The following is a 12,471-nucleotide window of genomic DNA, read 5'->3' as shown; positions in this document are numbered from 1 at the left end:
CTCTCCAACCTTTACTGCTGGTTAGGGACAGGACAGTGTTCCCAGTGGGTGCATGTGTGTGAGTCTATGCATAATTGTGCTGAACAATGCAATAGATACTGACACACAGACCACTTACTGCATATAGAAAATAACACATCAGCCTTATAGTTTCATATGGCACAACCCACTAAAGAGCGGTAGATGAGTAATGAGAGAGAAAAGGGAATGACTCACGTTAATCTCTAGATCTATGCTCCATATCATCACACACACACACAAAGAGAGAGAATACAGACATCGGGTAGAAGGCCAGCATCCCGAAGTCGCCTCTTCACTGTTGACATTGAGACAAGTGTTTTGCAGGTACTATTTAATGAAGCTGCCAGTTGAGGACTTGTGAGGCGTCTGTTTCTCCAACTAGACAGGCTAATGTACTTGTCCTCTTGCTCAGTTGTACACTGGGGCCTCCCACTACTCTTTCTATTCTGGTTAGAGACAGTTTGCGCTGTCCTGTGAAGGTAGTAGTACACAGCATTGTACGAGATCTTCAGTTTCTTGGCAATTTCTCGCATGGAATAGCCTTTCTTTGTTTCTGGCCATTTTGAGCCTGTAATCGAACCCACAAATGCGGACGCTCCAGATACTAGTCTAAAGAAGGCCAGTTTTATTGCTTCTTTAATCAAGACAACAGTTTTCAGCTGTGATAACATAATTGCAAAATGGTTTTCTAATGATCAATTAGCCTTTTAAAATGATAAACTTGGATTAGCTAACACAACTTGCCATTGGAACACAGGAGTGATGGTTGCTGATAATGGGTCTCTGTACGCCTAAGTAGATATTCCATAAACAATCAGCCGTTTCCAGCTATAATAGTCATTTACAACATTAACAATGTCTACACTGTATTTTTGATCAATTTGATGTTATTTTAACGGACAAAGAAAAATTTTTTTCTTTCAAAAACAAGGACATTTCTAAGTGACCCCAGACTTTTGAATGGTAGTGTGTGTGTATTTCTCAGGCAAACAAATCATACTACTCATACACATACAGTACCAGTCAAAAGTTTAGACACACAAACTCTTTCAAGGGTTTTTCTTTATTTTTACTATTTTCTACATTGTAGAATAATGTGTGTGTGTCTGTGCCAATGTTTGTGTTGCTTCACAGTCCCCGCTATTCCATCAGGTGTTTTTTCTGTTTTTTAATTTAAATTTTACTGCTTGCGTCAGTTACTTGATGTGAAATAGAATTCCATGTAATCATTTGGGCTGCAATTTCTGAGGCTGGTAACTCTAATGAATGTATCCTCTGCAGCAATGGTAACTCTGGGTCTTCCTTTCCTGTGGCGGTCCTCATGAGAGCCAGTTTCATCATAGCACTTGATGGTTTTTATGACTGCACTTGAAGATACCGCATTGACTGACCTTCATGTCTTAAAGTAATGATGGACTGTCGTTTCTCTTTTCTTATTTGAGCTGTTCTTGCCATGATATGGACTTGGTATTTACCAACCTTTACCTACCTTGTCACAACACAACTGATTAGCTCAAACAAAGGAAATAAATTCAAAATAAATTCAAAATAAGGAAATACATTTGAACAAAGCACACCTGTTAATGTTGTAAGAATGAAATAATTCTGTTTTCATGACATTCATAGCAAATGTGTTTTAGGTTTAACATAATATTGCATTGATGTTCACACAATATACATTTGATCTAATCTTTGAGGTCCTCAGAAAATGTCAAAAACATTTTGAAAAGTTGCACCTAATATGACCAGAACATTCTCAGCATGCAAATGAAAACAGATTGGATTAAATCACCATTATATTTTTCATTCATAGGACATTTAACCATACAAGCACTTCCATATTTTTCCACTTCATATTGATAATCTGCACATGTGGGATTTGAACCTGCATCATTAGTTCCCAAGCTAGGTCTTCTAGCCTCTGGGCCACCAGGGAAGCGCTTTCTCATAGTTTGTTTCCAGCATATAACCATGGTAGTGTGGTCATTCAGGAAATGACAACAGTAGAAAAGGTTTCCCAGAGGTGATTTCATATCCTTATTGCAGCTTAGTTGAATAAAAGGGCCTCCCTGTTGGTACTTTAGATAAATACATTTCCCAGAGAAGGGGCCAGGTATGGGCTTCAGGCCACTGTTTAGAGTCAGACCTAGGGCTGTGGCGGTCATAACATTTTGTCAGCCGATGATTGTCAATCAAATGGCTGCCGTTCTCACGGTGATTGATTGTTAATTAACATGAACAGATTTAGCATCTCCTGGCTTCCACACATCTACATTATAAAAAGTAAATTTACTATAGCCTACACCATCACAATAAATCCATTATTTATTCAAAAGAAACATGATATGAAGAAAATGTAGTCTCTCTCAAAAGAACAGAATAGCATGCTCAGAGTTGTCTTTATGTTAGGTCCTGATGTGGCTATGCCAAATGGCTGTGGGATATACTAGTTCATTTAGCAGACAAGATTTGCTAAAGAATTGCGTTTATTATTTTATAGTATGAAGAATACAGTTGAACATAACTGAATACAATAGAAAGTATATTTTCTCCAAATGATTTGAGGGAGTGCGCACATGTGGCTGTTCTGTGTTGAGTGGTTAACAAAGGAACAGGTACTCCTATATGCTTAAAAATTAAATTAGAGTTATTAATGTAACTTTAGTTTTGATACAAACGTTGGGCTATATGTTTTGATTTTCAATACATTTTAAGGCTGCATGATGCCACTAATGATGATTTGATAAAAGTCACATGAAAGGCATGAGTTCTGCTTTGTTTTTTGCACAGGCTGCACAAACTTCATCAGTCTCTCATATACAATTTGACAAGAATTTGATAATGCCTAAAATTTCCTGGCGGCATACCCTTTGTGTGGCCGTAATGCCACCCCCCCCCCCCTAAAAGAAATCCATGCCTTTCGCGGCCAGTGACTGTTGTGCCCTTGGGCTGAATATAATAATTATAATTCCCTTCTCCCGGCTGCGTACTGTGAAGCACCTCTCACGTAGTAGGCTATAACCGCAAATTATTCAAAATGCCATCAATTAGCGGGAAAACACCATTCTCAAAAGTGACCACAAATACGATTATGCATATTATGTAATGCTTTTATTATAAAGGTGCAATTTTATGGTGAAAATTATCTTCCCCAAATTATTTTTAAAAAAAAATCACACTGCGTGTGTACTATCGGCTAGGCTACATGAGGTGTGCGACTATGATTTGAAAAAAGGCATGCACTGTTTTTTTGCCTTACTGGTTATAAGCTGGGCATCATTCAGTTATAATATATATAATTCACAAGTGATAGGCTAATATTGTCACACAGACTATTTTTGATTTAATCTTGTCTACATATACTAAGTAATATATGTGTGATTTTTATTTTATATAGAAGTGACAACTATCATGCACCTTTCTCGAAACAGGGGAAGGGGAAGAAACATGTCCTCTATGCACTTAAATAGCGAATAGAGGACACTTTTCCGATGGTTAATTTTCATGCCAGCCAGGTAGACTATACCCCGTTGTAAAGTAGGACCGTTGATAAATAAATATAGTAGGTGTAGCCTATAGAAAGTGGATGGGAGCCTTTTCTTTTTAATAGAGGCCATCAAAACTCTATTTTCTCATGCAATTGCATAGCCTATAGAAATAATGCGCAGCATGAGCTCATGTGCTCTCATTAAGTGTTTGACTAGATTTTCGATTACATTTGCATTGAGGTCGGTGTGATTAGAGGGACGATAGAGTGCTGAGTACCAGGCAGTTTGGTAGGCTACTAATGATCATCAGCAGCATCAGAACTTTGAGAATCCTAATTACCATGACTCAATTGTGACCCCTGATGTGGCGGTAGTGCGGTCACCTTATGTCACTGGTATGAATGTGTTCGGGAGACAGGCGCAGAAATGCGTAATATGTTTATTTTATTTCTTACCCAAATTACTGCGTGCCATGTAAAGGCATGGGAACGAAGACCAAACAAACACTACACAAAACACAGGGTAGAAACCCAAAACAAAAGAGCGAGGAGTACTTCGAATAAATAACACAAGTGCCCAATGATTAACCCACGGAACGAGACCCGTAATCATCTGCACAATCCACAATGGCACAAAAGCCAAAACACACAGCACAGGTACTCACGTGCACCAACGGACATAGTAATAATAATCAACAGCCCCATGGTGCACATATATACAAATACAATCAGTGGGAATAAGAGGGAGAGAGAGGCACAATCAACACCTGTCTAGTTTACATTAAAATGACTATTGAATTGTGTTTTCTGATGCTGTAGTTATGTAGTGTATGTATGTGTGTGAGCTTGTGTTGGTGTGTGTTCCCCCCTCCTTTCCCCCCTTTATCCCAGCCCTCCTCATCCCCTCCGCGCAGCAACTACCAGTCGTGTAAACAGACAGTGCTCCAGAGGAATGCTGGACTCTGTGACCTCACGCCCTGTGCTGCTACAGTGCAATGGATTCAGCTGTACAAAGGCTGCCCCATGCTGTGCTCTCCAGCCTCGAGCTGCCTCCTCCACCCCGCCGCTGCCCGCCCGCCATCCCAGAGGCCCGTCAAGGCAGACAAAAACACACCTACTTCATCCAACACCGCAGAGACACACATGCAAACATTCACATAAACACACACACACGTGCACACGCGCACGCGCACACAAACAAACACACACACCCACACACTGTTCCCGCCATCCCTCAACATAGCTGTCAGAGCAGCTACACTACCAGTTCCTCAGGCTCAAAAGGTTTCTTCTTACCCTCACCCTATGCCCTGCTAGATGTATAGAAGTAGCCTGTACTGTACCAAAGACCAGTAGAAGTACCATAACTACTTTAAAACACGTATAGAAGAAGCCTAATTACTTAAAGAAAAAATATATAAATACCCTAACTACTTTAAAACACTACTAACTACATTAAAACCCCTATATAAGTAGCCTAACTACTTTAAAACACCTATAGAAGTAGCATAACTACTTTACAACACCACAAGAAGTAGCCTAACTACTTTAAAACACCTATTGAAGTAGCCTTTACTGTGCCAAGACCAGTAGAAGTACCATAACAGCTTTAAAACACCTATAGAAGAAGCATAACTAATTTAAACACCTAATAAAGTAGCCTGTACTGTGCCAAGACCAGTAGAAGTACCATAACAACTTCAAAACGCCTACAGAACTAGCCTAACTACTTTAAAACACCTATAGAAGTACCCTAACTACTATAAAAAACCTATAGAAGTACCCTAACTATGCTAAAACACCTATAGAAGTACCCTAACTACATTAAAACACATATAGAAGTACCCTAACTACATTAAAATACCTATAGAAGTACCCTAACTACATTTAAATACCTATAGAAGTACCCTAATTACGTTAAAACCCCTATAGAAGTAGCCTAACTACTTAAAAACATCTATAGAAGTACCCTAACTACATTAAAACCCATATAGAGGTAGCCTAACTACATTGAAACACCGGTTGATTTAGCCTAACTACATTAAAACACCTATATAAGTACCCTAACAACGTTAAAACACCTATAGAAGTATCATATCTACTTTAAAACACCTATTTAAGTACCGTAATTACATTAAAACTCGCATAAGTGTACCCTAAATATATATTTAACTATAGAAGTACCCTAACTACATTAAAACATCTATAGAAGTAGCCTAACAACTTTAAAAACACCTATAGAAGTACCCTAACTACTTTAAAACATCTATAGAAGTAGCCTAACTACATTAAAACCAACATAGAAGTAGCATAACTACATTAAAACACCAGTTGATGTAGCATAACTACATTAAAACACCGGTTGATTTAGCCTAACTACATTAAAACACCTATATAAGTACCCTAACAACGTTAAAACACCTATAGAAGTATCATATCTACTTTAAAACACCTATTTAAGTACCGTAATTACATTAAAACTCGCATAAGTGTACCCTAAATACATATTTAACTATAGAAGTACCCTAACTACATTAAAACATCTATAGAAGTAGCCTAACAACTTTAAAAACACCTATAGAAGTACCCTAACTACTTTAAAACATCTATAGAAGTAGCCTAACTACATTAAAACCAACATAGAAGTAGCATAACTACATTAAAACACCAGTTGATTTAGCCTAACTACATTAAAACACCTTTAGAAGTACCCCAACATACATTAAGACCCCTAGAGAAGTACCCAAACTACTTTAAATCACTTATAGAAGCTCCCTAACTACATTAAAACTCATATAGAAGTACCCAAACTATATTAAAACACCTGTAGAAGTACCGTAACTACATTAAAACATGTATAGAAGTACCATAACTACATTAAATCACCTATAGAAGTTCCCTAACTACATTAAAACTCCTATAGAAGAAGCCTAACTACATTAAAACACATTTTGAAGTACAGAAACTACTTTACAACACCTCAAGAAGTAGCCTAACTACTTTAAAACACCTATTGAAGTACACTAACTACATTAAAAATCATATAGAAGTGCCATAATTACTTTAAAACACCTATAGAAGTACCCAAACTATATTAAAACACCTGTAGCTGTACCCTAACTACGTTAAAACCCCCAATGAAGTACACTAACTACATTAAAACCCCTATAGAAGTAGCTACTTTTAAACACCAATAGAAGAATAACTACTTTAAAACACCTGTAGAAGTACACTAACTACATTAAAACACATATGGAAGAACCCAAATTACTTAACACCTATAGAAGTACCCTAACTATATTAAAACACCTCTAGAAGTTCACTAACTATATTAAAACACCTGTAGAAGTAGCATAACTACTTTAAAACATCTATAGAAGTAGCCTAACTACATTAAAACACCTATAGAATTAACCTAACTACATTAAAAAACCTATAGAAGTACCCTAACTATGTTAAAACCTTTATAGAAGTACCCCAACTACATTAAAACCCCTGTAGAAGTACCCTAACTACGTTCAAACACCTATAGAAGTACCGTAACGACATTGAAACATGTATAGAAGTACCCCAACTACATTACAGCCCCTATAGAAGTAGCCTAACAACATTAAAACACATTTAGAAGTACCATAACATACATTAAGACCCCAATAGAAGTACCCTAACTCCATTAAAACTCCTATAGAAGTAGCATAACTAATTATGAAAAAACCTATAGAAGTAGTATAACTACTTTAAAAAACCTATAGAAGTACACTAACTACGTTCAAACCCCTGTAGAAGTGCCCTAATTACTTTAACACCGGTAAAAGTACCCAAACTAAATTAAAAACACCTATAGAAGAACCCTAACTACATTAAAACACCTTTTGAAGGTCCCTAGCTACTTTACAACACCTCAAGAAGTAGCCTAACTACTTTAAAACACCTATAGAAGTAGCATAACTACTTTAAAACACCTATAGACGTTCCCTAACTACATTAAAACACCTATAGAAGAACCCTAACTACATTAAAACACCTATAGAAGTAGAATAACTACTTTAAACCATCTATAGAAGTAGCCTAACTACATTAAAACCCTTATAGAAGTAGCATAACTACATTAAAAAACCTATAGACGTACCCTAACTACGTTAAAACATCTATAGAAGTACCCCAACTACATTAAAGCCCCTATAGAAGTAGCCTAACAACATTAAAACACATTTAGAAGTACCATAACATACATTAAGACCCCAATAGAAGTACCCTAACTCCATTAAAACCCCTAAAGAAGTAGCATAACTAATTTTGAAAAAACCTATAGAAGTAGTATAACTACTTTAAAAAACCTATAGAAGTACACTAACTACGTTAAAACCCCTGTAGAAGTGCCCTAATTACTTTAAAACACCTTTTGAAGTACCCAAACTAAATTAAAACACCTGTAGAAGTACCCTAATTACTTTAAAACACCTATAGAAGAACCCTAACTACATTAAAAAACCTTTTGAAGGTCCCTAGCTACTTTACAACACCTCAAGAAGTACACTAACTACATTAAAAACATATAGAAGTACCCTTATTTCTTTAAAAAACCTGTAGAAGTACTCAAACTATATTAAAACACCTGTAGAAGTACCCTAACTGCTTTAAAACACCTATAGCAGTACCCTAATTATATTAAAACCCCTATAGAAGTAGCATAACTACTTTAAAACACATATAGAAGTAACCTAACTATATTAAAACACCTTTAGAAGTACACTAACTACATTAAAACCCCTAAAAGAACCCTAACTACATTAAGACTCCTATAGAAGTACCCTAACTACATTAAAACCCCTAAAAGAACCCCAACTACAATAAGACTCCTATAGAAGTACCCTAACTACATTAAAACCCGTGTAGAAGTACCCTTACTACGTTAAATCCCCTATAGAAGTAGCCAAACTACATTAAAACCCCTTTAGAATTAGCCTAACTACATTAAAACCCATATAGAAGTAGCATAACTACTTTAAAACACCTGTAGAAGTACACTAACTACATTAAAAAACATATAGAACTGCCCTAATTACTTTAAAACACCTGTAGAAGTACCCAAACTATATTAAAACACCTGTAGAAGTACCCTAACTACGTTAGAACACCTATGGAAGTACCCTAACTACTTTAAAACACCTATAGAAGTTGCCTAACTACTTTAAAACATCTATAGAAGTACCCTAACTACATTAAAACCCATATAGAAGTAGCATGACTACATTAAAACACATATACAAGTACCCTAACTACATTAAAACACCTATAGAAGTAGCATACCTACTTTTAAACACCTATACAAGTACCCTAACTACATTAAAACCACTATAGAAGTAGCATAACTACATTAAAACACCTATATAAGTACCGTAACTACATTAAAACTCGCATAAGTGTACCCTAAATATATATTTTTAAACTATAGAAGTACCCTAACTACATTAAATCACCTATAGGTGTACCCTAACTACATTATAACATCTATAGAAGTAACCTAACAACTTTAAAACACCTATAGAAGTAGCCTGTACTGGACCAAGACCAGTAGAAGTACCATAACTACATCAAAACACCTATATCAGTAGCCTAACTAATTTAAAACACCTAATGACATAGCCTGTACTGTGCCAAGACCAGTAGAAGTACCATAACAACTTTAAAACCCCTATAGAAGTAGCCAAACTATTTTGAAACACATATTGAAGTAGCCTAACTACTTTAAAATACCTATAGAAGTTCCATAACTACTTTAAAACACCTATAGAAGTACCCGAACTACTTTAGAACACCTATTGATGTAGCCTAAGTACTGTCACTGGCACACAAATGTTTGTTATTAAATCTGTGTTCATGGGTACAGATTTCTGTGACAAACAATCGCTAGTAGACACCAAAAGCATCGTTCGTAAAAATATATGTCTGAGTGTTGGAGTGTATCCCTGGCTTTCCGTAAATGTTTAAATGAGGGAATGGTGCCGTCTGCTTTGCTTAATACAAGGAATTTGAAATTATTTATACTTTTACTTTTGATACTTATGTATATTTGAGCAATTACATTTAGTTTTGATACTTAAGTATATTTAGAACCAAATACTTTTAGACTTTTACTCAAGTAGTATTCTACTGGGTGACTTTTACTTTAGCAACTTTCTATTAAGGTATCTATACTTTTACTCAAGTATGACAATTGGGTACTTTATCCACCACTGACTAGAGAGAGGTGTTGCACATTGCTGCAATTGCTCTGCTAATAACTTTTTTTCACTCTAACCAGACCTGTCACTGCATTCTGTTTGAAACCCTCCCCTACTTCTTTTGAGTATTTATATGCTGTGAATAGTAATGGTCTCTACCTGCGCTGCATACTGTCAGACGAATGTTGGACCTTGTTACCATCACCGTTGAGAGAGCGAGAGAGTTCAATTATTCCCTGTCTGGTTTTATTACCTGACCTGTCCGGACACTTTAATCTTCTGTCATTGCAACTGTTTTATCTCCTCAGTTTATCTTAGTCTACTTGTTTTTATTTTCTTTCCTACACAAATATGTACTTATCAATAGACAATGCTTTCTCTCCATGAGTTGACGTGAGGTGACTGTTCATTTCATCCTTATACCTTTATAATTAGCGTTGTGTGGTATGTTGTTTTTACTTAATGGGGCAAAAAGAAGAATGAGGTCTGATGAGCTTGAGGAGGAAAGGTGAAGATAAGAGAAGTCTTTATAGAGATGGGTGAGAGGAGAGACAGAGTGCAAGTGTAGAGTTCATTATAAAGTTATAATATTTAGAGGTGTTTGCTGAATGAGAGCTATGTGTGAATTATTGGAATATCTTGTAATATTATTGTCTTGTTATATTGTTTATTAAAAGAGAGTTTTGTGTCCGAGGGGAGGATTGGACATAGTGGAATGACACTGCCCTCTACTGGTGTTTGGCCCCTGTACAGATCAATCAATCAATCAAATGTATTTATAAAGCCCTTTTTACATTACCCGATGTCACAAAGTGCTGTACAGAAACCCAACCTAAAACCCCAAACAGCAAGCAATGCTGATGTAGAAGCACGGTGGCTGGGGAAAACTCCCTAGAATGGCCAGAACCTAGGAAGAAACCTAGAGAGGAACCAGCCTCTGAGGGGTGGCAAGTCCTCTTCTGGCTGTGCCGGGTGGAGATTATAACAGAACATGGCCAAGATGTTCAAATGTTCATAGATGACCAGCAGGGTAAGATAATAATAATCACAGTAGTTGTAGAGGGTGCAACAGGTCAGCACCTCAGGAGAAATTGTCAGTTGGCTTTTCATAGCCAATCATTCAGAGTTAGAGACTGCAGGTGTGGTAGAGCGAGAGCCCAAAACAGCAGGCCCAGTGAACAGGTCAGGGTTCCATAGCCGCAGGCAGAACAGTTGAAACTGGAGCAGCAGCACAACCAGGTGGACTGGGGAGCAGCAAGGAGTCATCAGGCAAGATGGTCCTCTGAGAGAGTGAGAGTGAGAGTGAGACAGAGAGACAGAGAGACAGAGAGACAGAGAGACAGAGAAAATTAGAAGGAACTTACTTAAATTCACACAGGACACCGGATAAGACATGAGAAATACTCCAGATATAACAGACTGACCCTAGCCCTCCAACACAAACTATTGCAGCATAAATACTGGAGGCTGAGACAGGAGGGGTCGGAAGACACTGTGGCCCTGTCCGACAATACCCCTGGACAGGGCCAAACAGGCAGGATATAATCCCACCTACCTTTCCAAGCACAGCCCCCACACCACTAGAGGGATATCTTCACCCACCATCCTACTACCCTGAGACAAGGCCGAGTATAGCCCCGAAGACCTCCCCCACCCCACGAGCCTGAGGGAGTCGCCAACCCGGACAGGAAGATCACGTCACTGACTCAACCCACTCAAGTGATGCACCCCTCCTAGGGACCTGCATGGAAGAGCACCAGTAAGCCAGTGAACTGGCTAGACAGAGACAGTTGCTCCAGTGCATTTCTGTTCACTCTCACACCCCTGGGCCAGCCAGACTGCACTCAATCATAGGACCTACTGAAGAGATGAGTCTTCAATAAAGACTTAAAGGTTGAGACCGAGTCCGCGTCTCTCACATTGATTGGCAGACCATTCCATAAAAATTGAGCTCTATGAGAGAAAGCCCTGCCCAGCTGTTTTCTTAGGAATTCTAGGGACTGTAAGGAGGCCTGCGTCTTGTGACCATAGTGCACGTGTAGGTATGTATGGCAGGACCAAATCGAAAAGATATGTAGGACCAAGCCCACGTAATGCTTTGTAGGTTAGAAGTAAAACCTTGAAATCAGGATGCCAGTGTAGAGAGGCTAGCACTGGAGTAATATGATCCAATTTTTTGGTTCTAGTCAAGATTCTAGCAGCCATCTTTCGCACTAACTGAAGTTTATTTAGTGCTTTATCTGGGTAGCAGGAAAGTGGAGCATTGCAGTAATCTAATCTAGAAGTGACAAAAGCATGGACACATTTTTCTGCATAATTTTTGGACAGAAAGTTTCTGATTTTTGCAATGCTACGTAGATGGAAAAAAAATCTGTCCTTGATATGTTTGTTAAAAGAGAGATCAGGGTCGAGAGTAACGCCGAGGTCCTTCAAAGTTTATTTGAGATGACTATACAATCATCAAGATTAATTGTCAGATCCAACAGAAAATATGTTTGTTTCTTGGGACCTAGAACAAGCATCTCTGTTTCAGGGAGGGCAATCTCTGTCTCAGGGAGGGCAATTTTGGGGCTTCACCATGTTATGCAGTGAGAGTTAACATTATTAACAAGAGATAAAATATATAGTGTAAACAATAGTCATCCTAAATCGGAACCTTGAGGAACACCAACATTTACAGTTGATTTGCCAGAAGACAAACCATCCACAGAGACAAACTGATATCTTTCCGACAGATAA

At 37.8% G+C, this 12,471-nt stretch overlaps 1 long non-coding RNA gene across 2 annotated transcripts in view; it reads right to left on the bottom strand.

Annotated features, from left to right (window-relative positions):
* Positions 1–624: 624 nt before the first annotated feature.
* The window catches only part of LOC149985132 (uncharacterized), a 67,342-nt gene continuing 55,495 nt past the window's right edge, over positions 625–12,471 (bottom strand). For both annotated transcript variants that reach the window (XR_016487021.1, XR_016487022.1), the window contains exon 2: positions 625–11,014. This is a non-coding gene — a long non-coding RNA (uncharacterized LOC149985132). The remainder of the gene's footprint in view (positions 11,015–12,471) is intronic.

The sequence above is a fragment of the Oncorhynchus mykiss genome, chromosome 2 (genome assembly GCF_057628025.1).
Source record: "Oncorhynchus mykiss isolate SJ-2025 chromosome 2, ASM5762802v1, whole genome shotgun sequence".
NCBI lineage: Eukaryota > Metazoa > Chordata > Actinopteri > Salmoniformes > Salmonidae > Oncorhynchus > Oncorhynchus mykiss.
This window is presented reverse-complemented; position numbering and strand designations above follow the sequence as displayed.